Genomic DNA, 17,373 nt, shown 5'->3' on the forward strand with positions numbered 1-17,373 from the left:
GAGGCTCACCATCACCATCGAATGATTTTTCTACGGTGCGCCACTCATTGCAGGCTCAGAGTAGCCAGAGACTTACCCAGCGGCTGCGAGGAATACAGGCATATCCGGCCTGCTGCTGACATCACTCCTAAAATGCTTCTTGATGCCTGCGTTTTCCCTGACACTCCCAGTCTTGGGCACTCCCCTGAAACGGTTGGTTCCCACCCACAGACACCTACTTCCTTTCAATGCCCTAGCAAATGGCTTGTGAATAGAAATGCTTTAGTAGCAGGACTTCATCCTTCTAACGCGCATGCGTAATTCATCGATAATCATGCGCTCTGCAAATTCACAGTTGTGAGGTCAGGTCTTAATCAGACCTTATATTACAGAGATGTAGGGAACCAAAAGGCAATGTACTGGGCTTTTCAAAAGCATACTACTGTACAGAAGATGTGTCATACAGAACCTGTGGGAGTTGAGATATATGAAATTAGAGTTTGAGAGTGGTGGGAGTAATAATAACTAAGGACATTGCACAGTAGATGAGGGAGACTATACATACATAGGTTAAAGTGGATTCTGTAACACGAAAATGTTATATAGCAGATCTTGGTGGCAACAGCATAGTGGCAGAAAATCAATCTGTGACATTGGGGATGGTTGCAATTGTGTAGAGTCAAGTGAGAGGGAAGCCAGGCAGTGAGGATGTTACTATAATCAAGGTAGGAGATGGTGAGAGATTGGATGACATTCAGGTCAGGAAGGGTTTAATCCTGGTAAAGTCCCAATCCTAAAACGAACCATCTTTGGAGAGAGTATTGATGTTGGAAATTAAAGGGATAATATCAAAGCAGAGCATACAGTAGGCCGTAGAAAAATTAAGACAGATGTGAAAAGATTTTAAACTGCGTGCGGGCAATATAATAAGCTGTTTTCGCCATGTTGAGCTTTTGCCTTCAGACATAATGGATGATACTGTATACAGCTGGTTACAGGATAAAGGAGAGAATGGGAGAGATTTGGGAAGGAGAGGTAGATTTCAGTATCATTATAGCAGAGGCCAAAGTATATGATTAGTTCAGTAAGGTAAGAAATGTGCAGTTAAAACAATGGAGGACAGAGACTTATGGCACTAAAAAGGCGGGGGAAGTGGAGGGGAAGCAGGAGGTAGGCCAGAGAAGGAGCTGACGGAGAGGTTCCTAGTGAGCCAGGAGCCAACTGGGCCACAAAGACCAATAGATTGAGTTGTGTTCAGGTGATTCGGGTGTTGAGAGCAACATGTTGTTCCAGGAGCAAGAAAGGGAAGGTTTAATTGTAGAAGCCGGAGATAGTACAAAGTTTGAAGAAGGATTATGGAAGTGGGTGGAGCAGAAATCCCATTGGTAGATGCCAGAAGATGGTGAGAAGAAGAGAAGTCTGACAGTGACGGAGTTGGGTGATTTATCAGTATGGATATTGAGATCACTATACATTTGAGTGAAGGGGAGGGAATAAAAACAGAGGAGCCATGCTGCAAATATATTAAACAATTGGAAGACAGGATAAGGAGAATGATAGATGACTGCAATTCCAATGGAGTAAAAGAAGAGAGAGGCAAAATGACCAAGAAGATGCAGTGATATGGATGCCCAAACCTTTCATTTGTCAGTCTCCTGGCCTGAGATTGGATGGGGATTCCAAGCTTTCAGCAGAGATATAGTTACGGTATATTATTGATATTCACAAAGTTGCCAAATCCTGCACGATGTCATGTCAATAATGTGATCTCCAATATTGTTACAATGGGCCTTATTTTGGTTCATTCTTTCTGACAAAATCCTTCTTAGATGGACAAAACCATGTGCACTGCAGGGGGGGCAGATGTAACATGTGCATAGAGAATTAGATTTGGGTGAGTAATTTTGTTTCTGTGCAGGGAAAATACTGACTGCTTTATTTTTACACTGCAATATAGATCTCACTTTGAAGTAAAACCCCACCCAAATCTAATTCTCTCTGCACATGTTACATCTGCCCCCCTGCAGTGCACATGGTTTTGTCCATCTAAGAAGGATTTTGTCAGAAAGAATGAACCAAAATAAGGCCCAATGTCTGCTTCACAATTTTAAACATTATGGCAAGCCAGCATTGGTACACTGCTGCAAATTGCATTTGCAGTGGGTTGGGACAGGGGGCATGGTGCCACCTTACTCCTGGGCTATTAACATTTTTATGATCAAGGGACAAAGTGCTCCCTGGCCGCTCTATGCTGTAACATGGGTAACCCCCTGTCTGTGTTAGGAGAGGAGCGATCTAGCTGAGCAGCGGGGCGCTAACAAATATGGCTGCCCACAGTAGAGGCTACTTACAGGTGGGCACTGTCGCCCAATGTAAAATGAAGGGAGGGGGTTCTTTGAGAAGTGGACATTAAAGGTGCTGGGTGAGGTGCTATAATTTGGTTAATTGTATATTGCTCCCTGTATTTTATATCATTCACAAGAATAGTTTGGGCTTGTCAGGCTGGAAGGTATGTGAATTTGACTATAGTTCTTAGATATAATGATTTTTCAGATATTTTTTATAAACTTTAAACAGAACCTCAATTAGATAAACCACACGTGACTGCCCCTTCCTGACTGTCAGCCTTATGAATGAGGGTGACATACACTCAGTGGCGTAGCTACAGGGGTCGCAGCGGTCGCACCTGCGACCGGGCCCCTGAGCCAGGGGGGCCCAACCCCCGCCACTGTAACCCATAGTTGCCTACCCTCCCGCATTTTGCGGCAGTCTCCCGCTTGCTGATGATTTCTCCCCGTCTCACGGAAATTGGCCTGATCCTCCCGTTTTTTTTTAAAGATCTACCGAGAAACGCACAATGCGCATGCGCAAGAAGTCCCAAAGTACCGGGGACGGTGGATTCTGTAAGCGCGACATCATGACGTACCCCGTCATGACATCGCGGCTGTCCAATTAAATGCCGGCCGCCGCGGGGCTCTGTGGGGAGCGCTGTCGACAACAGCTACACAGGGCGAGGCAGGCAGCGCAGTACAGCCAGCGGGAACATCTGCGACTCTGCGGGAGACATTTGTTGGTGAGTGCCGTGGTGACTGTACTGCAGCGTATAGTACAGTAGGAAATAGCTGCACTATACAGTGACAGGCAGCGCAGCACAGGGAGCGGAAGCAGCGGCAGCAGGTGAGGTTTATTTATTGGTGGATGGTCGTGGAGACTGGATTCTAAGCTTGTGCTTCATTGATTATTAAAAATGCCTTTACTCCCTCCGCTCCTCGCTGATTTAAAAAGCTTCCTCATTCAGGCCTCCACACTGCCCCAGCAGTTCAGCTTTATAAAAATTCTCCCCATGGCTGCCCACGATTCTGCTTCATAAAAATGGTTCCTCTCCTCACTGCTTCATATATTTTTTGGGAAGCAGTGAGGAGGGGGGAAAATTAACAATAATGAAGCAGGGGGAGAGGATCAATTTTTATGAAGCTGCAGCATGGAAACCTGAAACCCTGGTGGTGGGGAGTGGAGGGGTGGGGGGATCTCCAAAAAGCAGTGGGGAGAGGGAAGGTGGGGGGCTCATCCTGGGTGACTCATAGGAAGGAGATGCCATGGGGATTACAGACAGCCGTGCTGGGGATATCCCTTCCCTGCCAGCTTGCTGTGCCGATGTGGGCATCGGCATGCTCTGCCGATAGAGGATGTGCTGGGATTTGTAGTGCCACATCTAGATATCATGGCCACTAGTATCATAATATAATCCTTTGGGCCTTGTAGATTAATACCTAGCACACCATAGCTTCCAGTAACCTGGGCCTCTCCAGTTTTATCATCTTTGTTCTTTTAATATTTTATTTAAATAAACTACTATCCTTTGTTTAAATGTTAGTTCTATTATTAACATAATATACTTGATGTATTAAAATATAAACAGACCGAGATTTTAATTTTGTTGTATGTAGGGGGGCCCCAAGCTGACCTTTCGCACCAGGGCCCATGAACCCTTAGCTACGCCCCTGCATACACTGAACCCTTACAGTGATTGCAAGAAGGATGAGGACGATGGAGATGGAAGGATTGTGCATGTAGGTCAGTTTGATGACAATGACTGACACAGTGACTGACACATAATTGCCCTTAGCATATCTTGAGCACACTTATACACTTGTAAGACTACCTTTTGGGGGCATAGCTTTATGGCTAGCTACGAGCCACAAACTAAGCAATAAACATGATTAAGGATTATGCACTTACAGTACATGCCTTTACATGTTAAAGAACAATACATTTATTTATAATAAGTGAAAAAGAGCGACCGTGTGGCGCTTAAAAATACATATTAAACAATCTCAGTAAAAATAATTACTTTATTAAATGACCAATAACGGTAAAAGAAAATGAATAATTAAAGGGTACGCTCATACCCCCACTATACATGTCGGCATGGAGTTGATTTTACATAGTGTGGCGAGCGCAGCGAGCCACCGTGCCCGAAGCGAGGCGAGCCCCGCGAGGGGACGTGTAAAACTAAGCAAATAGCTTAGTGGGCGCCCAACTAACATATAAGTACCAAATAAAGTAAAAACCAAATAACAATAACAATTAAAAAAATAAAATAAAAAGATTAGATACAAATGTGTAAGATACAGTACTAAAAGGCACAACAAATCAATATAAAAGTAAATAACCACCCGGGGGTATCAATTAAAATGCATACTTCATTTGCTTAATAGCATTTGCTTATTGGTGTTCCAGTTTATGAAAATTTGTTATATTGGTAGCGAAGTATTAGTTGCTCTTGATTGATATAGGATTATTAAGTCAAAATAGCAGTATGGTGCCCACAGATAGCTTTTAACATTCAAGTCCCGTGAAGATTATCTCCATGCAACATGTGGTGCAGGAGATACGGATATGCCAGGGGGAAACCCCAATAAAGACCAATTAGGCCCTTATTCAGATCTGATTACAGTACAAATTTGTTTGGAAAATGGGCAAAACCATGTGCACTGCAGGTGGGGCAGATGTAACATGTGCAGAGAGAGTTAAATTTGGGTGGGGTGTGTTGAAACTGAAATCTAAATTGCTGTGTAAAAATAATGCAGCCAGTATTTACCCTGCACAGAAACAAAATTACTCACACAAATGTAACTCTCTCTGCGATCAGATCTGAAAAAAGGCCTTAAGCCCCCCATACACGGTCCGTTTAACGGATCCGTTCTGTGCTGAAGCAGCACACATTGTGTTGGATCGCATCCCTAGTGCATGCAGTGTGCATGCACTGCGATCCGATACGATGTGTACCTAGAACAAAAAAAATGTGCAGCACATACTTTTTGTACCGTACTATGTGATGCGCGGGAGAGCGCATCGCATAGTACAGAACGGAGCCGTACACAACGGAGCGTGTATGGGCTCCTTTATACCCCTTTTACACCGTCGAAAAATCAGGGTCAGCGGCGGGTCAGACCCGGATCTTCGGCGGTGTAAATCCCTAACGCCGTGTCCCTTTACACGGGACTTCTACCCAGGTCCTGACCTGGGTAGAACACGGCTAGGACCTGGGTAGAGGGCGGTGTAAATGGGAACGCCGGGTCGGATGACCCGGCTCCCATTTACATGAATGGGGAACGTACAACCTGCGGACCGTACAACCTGCGGACTTTGCAAATTATCACACTTATACCCCTTTTACACCAAAACGCCGGGACGCACCCGGCTTGAACCTGGGTCTAAAAAAGCCGGGTGAGACCCGGCGTTTTGGTGTAAAAGGGGTATAAGTGTGATAATTTGCAAAGTTCTGAGTTATACCCCTTTTACACCAAAAACCCTGGTCGGACCCTGGTCTTTGAACGCTGGAGTTTCCAGGGTCTGACCCTGCTTTATACCCCATTTACACAGCACTTTGACCTGGGTCGGACCTGGGTCTGCACCATTTACACTGAACCTGGGTCATCCCTGTCTTAAATATTATATATATATATATATATATATATATATATATATATATATAATTACTACTGCTGGAATAACATTTTTGTGGGGGTAGATGGGGGGTGCTGTTCCTGGGTGCTGGGAGGAGTTTGGGAGTTTCTTGTGAGTTTGCTAGACCACAAAAAATGATAATGTTATGAAAGAAAGCAGGGGGGGTACCTGTCCCTGTGGCTGCTGAGGGGAGGGGGGGATACCTGTCAGCCTGAGGTCAGAGCGGAGGTGATGATGTGCGCCGCTGCTGTACCTCCCCCCCCAGCCGCAAAGTTCCTGCTGCGAATGTACAGTCAGCAGCTGGGCACAGCTTCCCCAGCGCTGCACGCTGTGGACCCGCTGCGGGTGCCTGGACCCGCAGCGGGACCATTTACACCGGCATTTACACGGGTCCTATCCGGGTTCTACCCAGGTCAGGACCTGGGTAGAGGACCCGTGTAAATGGACACGGATATACCCCATTTACGCCGCCGATGATCCGGGTCTGACCCGCCGCTGACCCGGATTTTTCGGCGGTGTAAAAGGGGTATCAATTAATGTTCACATAGGTTATGTGTTGAGCTCATATAGCACTGCCTTGTAATAGGGGATGTCTGGCAGAGCAGGTGTTATACAGATGGAGCCCCTCTCACGCCAGCCGCCATGCCCCGCCAGCCATTGGAAGGGGCCCGCTCGCGCCCCTAGTTCCAACAGAGCTCCCTGTCGGTTGCCCCCACCCCACTTGCATCCCCCTAACCCTGCCCTGAATGCTCTCACCGTGGGCACATCTGGTGCTCCAGAGCAGAAGCAAGGTAGCCGCTCCTATAATACTACCATCCTCACACGGCACCAGATGTGCTCACGGTGAGAGCATTCGGTGGCAGTTGGCAGTTGGAGCTGGGACAACAATGCTGCCAGTGGAGTGCCTATTTTTAAGCACCACACGGTCTCTAATTTTGTTTGTCAGTGGCGTAGCTACTTATTATGCGCCCCCCCGCCGCTAAAAAAAATTCACCCCCACTCCCCCTCCCCTTGGCAGCCCCCCCTCCCACATGCCCATACCTGCCCACCCGCTGCTGTCTGCGGTACCTGCCTGCCATGCCGTCACGGTCCCGTAGCGCTGGCTCCTGCTGCTAATAATGAAACATGACTCTTAGAAAATTTGGTAAAGTATGAGAGCATATGAGATTCGAACATTTGCTCCCAAACACTGGAAAACAGACAATGGTCGTTCAGACAAATTGATTAAATCCATTTGAATTAACAAATTTATCAGAACAATTGTTTTTATCTATTTTTCAAAAAATTTTGAGCAAATGGTTGATCATCCTATGCTCCCCATACATTAGCAGGTTTTTGTTCCCACCGAACATAGGGACACGGTCGTTAGTTCCACACAATTAAGGTAGACATACATTGGGTCGACCACTGAAAGTCGACACAGACAAAAGGTTGAGAGGGTCAAAAGGTTGACACATGCATTAGGTCGATACCAATATGGTGTCCACGTCGACATTTGAGACAAAAAAGCAGAACCCATGATAACCTTTCGTATGTCGACCTTGCCAATGTCGTCCTTTTGACCCTGTAGAACTTAAACAAATCTACCCTTTGTCTGTGTTAATCTAAGGCCTGTTGACCTTCAGTAGTCGATCCAATGTATGTCGACCTTAATTTGGTCGACTTAATGACCCATACCCCAGACAGATTGGGCAGATAAATCTGTGGGTGTGTACCCAGTTTAACAAGGGTTTAGACTGGCTTAGGGAGACTTGCCTACATTTTCAGGGGACGAGAGGACCGCTGAATTTCGGGTGCCTACTGGCCAATCCGGGACAGTACGCAAGTATGCATTAGAAAAAGTAGAAGATGCTACTGTAGCAAAAAGGCCGTCTCAGCTGCATCAAGTAAAAAGAGAAATGAGCGCTTGTATATGTGTGTATAAAGTTTAAAATATAAAATGCAACATGTAGCATGCCATTAACATTTATGAAAAGAAATATAAAAAAAAACATATCACCTTGAATGAAATGGGTACTTGTGTATTATCACGGCGCCCATCGCATCGCATCGCATACCACTAATTAAAGTATGCGATGGCATGCGATGGACCCGATTTCAGCCTTTTCCCGGGCTGAGTATACAATTTTAAAATTGTGTCACATTGCATGTCATTACAATGGCATGCGATGCGATGCAACACGATTTCCCATTCAGTCCCATGTTAAATGGCACCCCCAGACCCAATTTTTAATTGTATACCCACCCTGATGGGTAATAAATATGTAAAATGCCCCCACATTGTTAACGGCCCCCCACTATCAACGCCAACCCGAAGCATGGCGAGCGCAGCGAGCCCCCGAGGGGCGGCGGTACGCATCCTCCGACCTTTTCATACCCCCACTATCCACGTTGGCGTGGAGTTGATTTTATAAAGTGTGGCGAGCGCAGCTTGCCACCGAGCCCGAAGCGTGGCGAGCTCCGCGAGGGGACGCGCATTACTTCACAGGTATACGCATGCGATGCAACGCTATTTTTCATCGTACAATGCCCTGCGATGGAAATCGGGGGCGCCGTGATAATACACAAGTACCATGAAATGTTTACAGCTCCTTTGTGGAGTATTTGGTGGGGTTAGATGAGTTTCTGTGGCCGGGATGTTATTGGGGTTTTTTGTCACTGACAGTGTTGCTGCTTGGAGGTATAATCCCTAACTGTCCCTAACTGTTACCTTCATTTGCAGTTTTCTTGTCAGCGCGACTGGCTCCCTCGCTCGATACCGGAAGTTCGGGTTGGTGCTTCCGGTCAGCGGCTTCAGCGTGTTGTCGGCTTTATGGCGGCATTCTCTGTTCTGTCCCCTGTTTCATTCAACGCGTTTCGAAGCTCAAAGCATCTTTGTCAAGGATGGGTGGTTACTTCCAGAGTCTTCAATTATACCTTTATACTGATTAGGAATTTTTTTCTTTAAAAAACTTTATTCAAAAAACGGAAGTTGAGCACATTTTTGGCGGCATGCACATGTTACTATTCTGTGTATTGGTTTCTTTAAGATATTTGAGGGGTTTTTTTTGTAAGTAAAAATAGAAAAATATATATATAAAAAAATTATATAAATATATTGTTTAAAATAAAATAAAAGAGGGCGGTATGTGTATTTTAAATAACGTCTGTTTTTCTAATGATATGTTAATTCTCTATTATTTTAAGAATACGGATAGTTCAAAGTCTATGTTCAGTCCTGAGGGCTGTAGGGTCCTCAGTTCATACATATCCATTTGGATTCTCTTTTTTTGAGTTCTCCTCTCCGATTTGGTGTGATTCTTTCGATTGCATTTATTTTCAGTAGACTTGGATCTTTATTGTGGCATTCAGCAAAGTGTAGGGATAGGCTGTGTGTCTGCAGTCCTTTTTTATGTTATATATTCTGTATGGGTCTTCAAGCATCTTTTTGTTTGGCCCACATACTGCAGACCAGACAGGGGCATTCAGGTAGATAGATCATTTCCTTAGTTGCGCAGGAGTTTTTTTTTTTTTTATATTCTTTTGAATTTTGGCTTGAGCGGAATGTTATTAATTGTTTTGTGCTTTGTGTTCCAGTTTTTTTGCAGCTTATACATTTTAAGCATGGAAAAAAGCCTTTTGTTTGTTCTTTCTTTTCTTCTGTTATCAGTATGTAGCTGCTTGTCAGTTCTTGTCTCAGGGTTTTTGCTCATTTGTAAATGATTTTAGGTTTTGGTGGTAAGATATTCTTTAGATCTGTGTCAAGCATGAGTATATTCCAGTGTTTCTGTAAGATCTGTTCAAATTGTCTATGGTTCGAATTGTATTGGGTGATGATGAATGTTACGTTGTTTCCAGATTCTGTTTGGTTTCTGTCCTTGTATTGTAGTTGGTTTGTTCTTTCTAACGTTTGTACCTTGTGGAGTTCATCATCAATTTGTTGTTCAGGGTATCCTTTCTTTAGAAATTTAGAGTTCAATTCTGAACTTTGTTCTTTATAGCTGTCTTCTTCTGTGCGGTTTCTTGCTTGGCCCCAAGGGATGTTTTTCTTCCAATTTTTATGATTGTTTCTTATATACGGTAGGAAGTTGTTGCCATCAACTTCTTTGATGTATGTCATGAGGCTATTGTCTTTTATGTAGATCTCTAAATCTAAGAATGCTACTTTCTGCTTGTCTATTGTTGTGGTGAATTCCAGTCCGCTTTGGTTAGCGTTCATATGTTCTATGAATTTGTCGAGGTCTGGTGATGTGCCCTTCCATATAAAGAATAGATTGTTGATATATCTATGCCAACAAACAATGTTCTCCAAAAATCGATTATAATAATTAATAATAATTATAATAATAATAATAATTTTATTTATATAGCGCTCTTTCTCCAATATTACTCAAGGTACTTAACAGATAGAATGAATGTAATACAGTACAGAAAAGCTTTTCATAAACAATATTTAAGGGACTGAAGGAAATGCTTGAGTAAATAGAAAAGTCTTGAGTCTGTTTTTGAAGCATTCTAGAGTAGGGGTCTCTCGAACAGTGCGGCGAAGTGAGTTCTATAAAGTCAGGGCTGAATGGCTAAAAGCTCGACCCCCAGATGAATTACGGGAGATCCTAGGTACTGCTAAAAGTCCTTAATCTACAGACCGCAGTAATCGGGTGGGACAGTATGGAATCAGAAGCTGCTTCAGGTACCTTGGTCCTTGGTCATGTAGGGCTTTGAAACTCAGTAGATTGGTCTTGAAAATGATTCACCCTTTTATTGGCAGCTAGTGAAGGGAGTAGAGAATGGGAGTAATGTGGCTAGAACGGGGCTGGTTAGTTAACAGCCTGGCAGCTGTGTTTTGTACCAGCTGTAATCGGTGCAGTTCGATTGCTGGTAGACCAAGGTAAAGGGCATTGCAGTAATCCAAACGAGATGATACAAATGCATGTATGACTTTTGGCAGATCTTCAGATGGGATTAACTGTTTGATTCTGGCTATGTTCCTCAGATGAAAGAATGAGGATTTGATTGTGGCTGATAGCTGATGTTTAAGTGTCAATCCACAATTATTGTTCCAGATACATGACTCCTCCCACTCTGTGACAAAGATATTTGCATAAGAGGGTGCAAATGATGTCCCCATTGCTGTTCCTTTGGTTTGTATGTAGAATTTTCCGTCATACCACAAGTAATTGTTTTCTAAGATAAATTCTATTTGTTCCATAATGAAGTTGATTTATTGGTTGGGTATATTGTTTTGGAATATTAGTGAATTTCTTACAGCAGTGCATCCTCATGAATGAGGTATACAGGTATATAGTGACTTGACGTCACTAGTGCATAGTGTGTATTCCTGGTTCCATTGAATTCCGTTAAGAATTTGGAGAATATGTAGAGTGTCTTTTAAATAGCTTTTCTGTTGTTTGACTGTTGGTTGGATAAATTGATCAATATATCTTGATAAATTTGCCATTAGTGATCCAATTCCTGAAATTATGGGACGTCCGGGTGGGTTTTGGAGATCCTTGTGGATTTTTGGTAGTTGATAAAAGGTTTGTATGATAGGGTGTATGACTGTGATGTGATGTGATGTTCATTTTTAGTCAGGATTCCCATAGTCCTTCATCTAGAGGTATCTGTAGTTTGTTTTTGAAATCTTGAGTGAGGTCAGATTTTATTTTCTTGTATGTGTCTACATCGGCTAGGAGGGAGTTTGCTTCTTTCTCATATTGTTCTTTGTCCAGAATTACCAAACCTCCCCCCTTGTCAGCTGGTTTGATGATTATTGATTTTTCTTCCTTCAATATCTTCAAGGCTTTGTTTTCTTCATTGGATAAATTGTATTGAATTTTTCCTCTGTCTGGCAATTGTCTCAGTGTTCTTCCTGTATGTGTGGTCCCTTTATGTATGCAGGGTAGAAGGTAGATGATGGTTTTAGATCTGTATGTTGGTATTCTTGTGGTGGTTGTGTGGATTCTTTGGTGGGATTTTTTTCAAAGAATTTCTTTATACATACTGTAGTTTTCGAACAAACTTTTCTGTGTCGAAGAATGTGTCAAATTTGTTTATGTTGAATGTGGTGCAAATTTTAGACCTTTTTTCAATAAATTGATTTCGTCTTGATTGAGTTCCCTCTTGCTGAGGTTGAAGATAGTTTGTTTCTCTTCTTCCCTGGGGATGTCTAGATGGTTTTCTTTAGATGTCTGTTTCTTTATTTTTCTTCCGCCTCTTTTGCCTCTTTTCAGAGGCGTACCTAGATAATCGTGGGCACCATAGCAAAAGTTTGTAAGGGCCCTCTATTTAGCAACTGATGGTGATAAATGTATGTAAAACATATACTTAGACAGCAAAGATGGGCCCCCTTCAGCTATGGGCCCCATAGCAGCTGCACCCCTTGCACCTATGGTAGGTACGCCCTTGCCTCTTTTGTTTGGGTGTTTGTGACTCTCTGTTTTGTTGTGTGGTATTGCTTCTTCTGGTGGTCGTGTTTTCTTCCAAGCACGATCTAAACAAATCTTCTATTTCAAGAATACTTTCTTCTCCCTCAAAATCTGGCCCATGGGGTATATGTCAGGGTACTTGTGTATTAGCAGGCCCCCCATTTAGCATACGTACGCTAGCGTAGGAAATCGCATTGCATAAGCTGTTTTAGTGCCATGCAATGCGATGCAATGCGATTTTCCTATGTAATTTATTCACTGCTCTCTTGGCCCAGGTGGATCACATCACATCTCCCACAAATCGCATGCAATCATATGCGATATTATAGGGTGCAATGCCATTACATTAGCTATACACTTGTATGACATGCAATGAGGTTTTAGGCAACCCCCCCCCCACTATCCACGCCACCCCGAAGCACGGCGAGCGGCGGCGAAACGCGTCCTCCCGACCTTTTCATACCCCCACTATCCACGTCGGCGTGGAGTTGATTTTATATAGTGTGGCGAGCGCAGCGAGGAAAATCGCATCACATGGCACGACACTAAAACGGCCCTGCTAATACACAAGTGTATTAGGCTAATACCTATGTAAGTGAAGTGCATCTGATGACATGCTGGAGAAATAATGCTATATCACACTGTGAGAATTAAACACACTCCATCTGCATGCATATACGATGCATTCAGCTGCCAGATTTAACATTCAGAAGTCTAGCAAGGTTACAGCTGAGATGCTGATGAATGCTAAGGAATAAATTCTCTGTGGAAACATCTGAATTTCATGCCCACAGCCCTGTCTTGGTTAAAAAAACACAGACATGTAAGACAAGTACGCATCCATGGCTTGATGTAATGAATAATGTAACAACTCAGTGCAAGCCTGTGGTTTTCTGTAGAGGTTTGCAGAGGAGGACACTTTGGAATAAAATGTCCTTTTGATTTGATGAACTCTTTATAGGATTTTAAATAGTTTATTTGTAATAAATGTGTAGTCAATGTGATTATAAAATAACAGCAATCATAATTATTCTGACAGCACAATGAGCTGGGAGTGACTTGATCATTGAGCAGATCTGAAAGATCACAGTGGCATACCTCCCAACTTCTGGCCGGAGGAAGTAGGGACACTCGCGCGGCGAAGCCGCGCGAGCGCCCGAAAAGGGGGCGGGGCGTATGCAAATGAGGGCGCGGCTTATGCTAATTAGCCGCGACCTCATTTTCATACGAGAATAGACGCTGTGCGCATGCGCACAGCGTCTATTCTACTAGATTGGGGGGTCTCCCAACTGTCACCCCCCGCAGCGGGACAATGCCTGCCGCGGGTGGGACGTCGGGACAGGACCCGAAAATCGGGACTGTCCCGACGGAATCGTGACAGTTGGGAGGTATGCAGTGGAGATTATTAGAATTATGAACTTTCTTTTTTTTTACTGTAAAAATACCTTCTGCTGTTCTTATTAGTATAGCTGTCTGGTTTTATGAACACAGCTTGCCCTGGTTTTGTATAACGACAGGTTGGGGAGATATGATCTCCAAATGCTAATAACAAATGGACAAAGTGTTCATACGCATATAAAAAACATCCGCGGGATTGAGGCTTAAGCATCATACACACTACACGGCCGTGGCCGTGGGTGATATAGTTAACCATGGGCGGACAATATTGCCCATACACATCGAATGGTATCAGCCGGGACCTGCTAAACATGCAGGTCATCTGGCTATATTGACAAATTGACCTGCATATATTCAGCAGGTATCACTCATTGTTAACGGACCGCAGGATCCGATATTGAGTGTCCACACTAGACCATATTGGGCGGTTATCAATGTGAATACCGGCGACGTGCAGCGAATCCTGTTTAGGATTCGCTGCACATTCGCCACTGCCCGCCATGTTCCGGAGCCTCGACGGCTCCGGTATTCAACGAGTCAGGGGCTCACTGCCCCTGACTGGCGAATTTGTGCTCCTGGGGCGATGCCGCAGGGAGCCTTAGGACGGTGGCAGGCAGGGAGATGGAAGTCTCTCTGCCTGCCCCAGAATGTATGTGGGGGGGAGGTGGGCTCCCCGGGTGCCAGGCAGCACAGGCTGCCCCCCGGGGGTGCCAGCAGGGGACCGGGTATATTCACGACACCCGATAACGATCGGGTGCAGTGAATATATGAATATCTAATGAGCGGCTCGGCTCTGGCGCCCCCTGCTGGCTGCTGTGTAAAAAAAAAAATTTTTTATTAAATATATATTCATGTGCTTACAGCACATGAATAAAAATAGCATGCCCCTCCTCAGAATAAAATTCCTGATTTTTTTACACCAAATGTAAAAAACAAAACACTTTATTTTAAAAGTTCACATTCCACTTCACCATAAAAAGATAGCGATTGCTACTCGGTGAATCATGGCGAAAAAAACCTTGAAATGTATTCGCCATCTGCTCATTGAATAGGGTGATTCACCGTTTTTGTCAAAAATTCGCCAAACAGCACAAATTCGCCATAAAAACATGGCGAATCAGGCTCATTGAATACCGCCCATTGTGAACAATATCACTCAGATGCCCCTTTCCGAGCGATATTGCTTACAATATCGCCTAGTGTGTATGTTGCTCAATTCTAAGCCACTTGTCAATCATTACTGGCTAATGAACAAGTGCAACATCTGTGGGTTATGGGTCATTTGGTCCATAGTGTCTAGGTGTAGCATCAGAAAGTTGACCACTTTTGGTCAAAAGGCAAAAGGTCGACACATGAAAAAGTTTGACATGCATTAGGTTGATGTGGTCAAAAGGTTGATATGGAAAAAGTTAAATGTGAGTTTTTCACAGTTTTTGGTGTCTATGTCGACACAGGTCAACATGGGGACAGTAAGTGTGAACAAGTCGTTTTTTTTTAATCATGAAAAACTTTTCTATAATGACCTTTTTTCATGTCGACCTTTTGACCACGGCGACCCAACGCATGTCGACTTTTTCATGTGTCAACCTTTTACCTGTCGACCAATAGTGGTCGACCTTTTGACTGTCCACCTATACACTAATACCTATAGACTATAACCTAATGACCGCATACCCATCTGTGGATGTTTCTGAGCTCCATGACACCTTGCAGGATTCATTTCTGCCATAACAGTAGAGGCCACAGATAGAAAGAACTCATTTTTGTGCCCAATTTTGTGCTTCATCACCAAACACTGTGTGTGTATGTGTGTGTGTTTGTGTGTATTGTACAGTGAATAATACTATACAATACATTCTGGGAACTTGTCAAATAGAATAGAGTCCCCAAAATAACTGCGAGACATGCTGTTACTGGTCTCTTGTCCTACACAAAGGCTGACCACTGAAAGACCTCTGCGGCAGCTGCCGATCATAACAGCACACTGACCGGCAGCAGGCGGCAGGCTCGGGGATGTTCAGGGCGGCTTAGGAGGACTCGGGCGCCCGAACACCCGAGCGATCCCGAGTCCCCCGAGCCGAGCTCTGGCATGCGATCACTGGAGCGAAGGTGAGGGGGGGGTTGCACAACAGTGGAGGTGGGGAGGGAGGCCTAGTGGGGGTCGCTGGTGAAGTGATGCACACCTGCAGGCACCACTGGCGCACACCTGTAGATTTGTGGCATGACAGGAAATATTCCGGGACTGCCTGCTGCGGCACCGCACCTTGGCCCGGAAAATTTCGGGGACAGCCACTGAAGGTGTTAAGTGCACCCTATAGGGCTTAGGGTGGGATTTGCTAACATTTGTGTCCCCACTCAGCTGACATCCGCTGGCTTAGGCATCCATAATAATTACATATGCACTGACATATGCGATTATTAAAACAAACGACAGCTCTTGCGAAAAGAGCTGTCCTTTGCAATGCGGCGCCGTCCCTGGACTTCTGGATCTGAGTGACAGTGCTGGCCCTGGGGCTTCTATAGGGTATCGCCATCTTTTTCTGATGATACCCCCACAGCGCTGCTGCTCATACAGGCTTTAGTGTATGTGAAAATGCAGTAAACATGCAATAATGGTGATTTTACCGCATTTTCTCGTTAGTGTATCCCGCCCCTAATGTGTAGTGTAACAGGATTTAAGTGACTAGGTCAGAAATAAGCTTTAGTTATGTAAACATTAGACAATATTCCTAAGGAATTTGCAGATTCTGAAGATATAAATATCATCCAGTGTGCACTTGTTGTTGATGAATCGTGCACCCACGTGTCATCAGCAACATCCTCCGCCAGCCTGACAGGAGACACCGCTAGCTCCCGCTCTTTCTTCCCCTCACCACACCATCAGCCCATGTACATTACAAAGGGATGTAGCTGAAATTTTAGTTTTGTAAGATGCATTAGTATTTTCGTTACAAAATTGTTAAGTTCTGTAAGTGTAAATTATAGCATAAATTAAATAATAGTGCACAGAAGTCAATGATCACAGTCTCTAAATGGTCAAGACTATTATTAATAATGACTTAGGGGGTTATTTTGGTTCACTCTTTCTGACAAATTCCTTCTTAAATGGACAAAACCATGTGCACTGCAGGTGGGGCACATGTAACTTGTGTGGAGAGAGTTAGATTTGGGTGGGGTGTTACTTCAAAGTGAGATCTATATTGCAGTGTAGAATAAAGCAGTCAGTATTTACCCTGTACAGAAACAAAATAAATCACCCAAATCGAAATCTCTCTGCACATTTTACATCTGCCCCCCTGCAGTGCACATGGTTTTGTCCATCTAAGAAGGAATTTGTCAGAAAGAATGAACCAAAATAACCCCCTTATTTCCATTGCTGTTATTTAGCATGATATATAGAATCCACCTCATAGTGTCATTGCAATTAAATCTTGTTTTTGTTTTTATTCTGTTTTTTTTTTCCTATTGAAAGGAAAAGGTCCTCGTCTGGACAAGAAAAGTCAAACCGGTCACATAATTGCCTCCATTGTGAGACTGACGGCTAGAAAATGGATCCAAAGGTGAGATAGGTCACAGCTATTATTCCCGTAACAAAGGAGCCAACATCCGCACATGTATTATA

The 17,373-nt window shown here is 43.9% G+C and overlaps 1 long non-coding RNA gene across 1 annotated transcript in view; it reads left to right on the forward strand.

Annotated features, from left to right (window-relative positions):
• LOC146074214 (uncharacterized) overlaps positions 1–17,373 on the forward strand; it is a 38,496-nt gene that overhangs the window by 5,133 nt on the left and 15,990 nt on the right. Inside the window, exon 2 of the long non-coding RNA XR_014473387.1 lies at positions 17,224–17,311. This is a non-coding gene — a long non-coding RNA (uncharacterized LOC146074214). The remainder of the gene's footprint in view (positions 1–17,223; positions 17,312–17,373) is intronic.

Source organism: Crinia signifera, chromosome 4 (assembly GCF_055691185.1).
Source record: "Crinia signifera chromosome 4, ASM5569118v1, whole genome shotgun sequence".
NCBI lineage: Eukaryota > Metazoa > Chordata > Amphibia > Anura > Myobatrachidae > Crinia > Crinia signifera.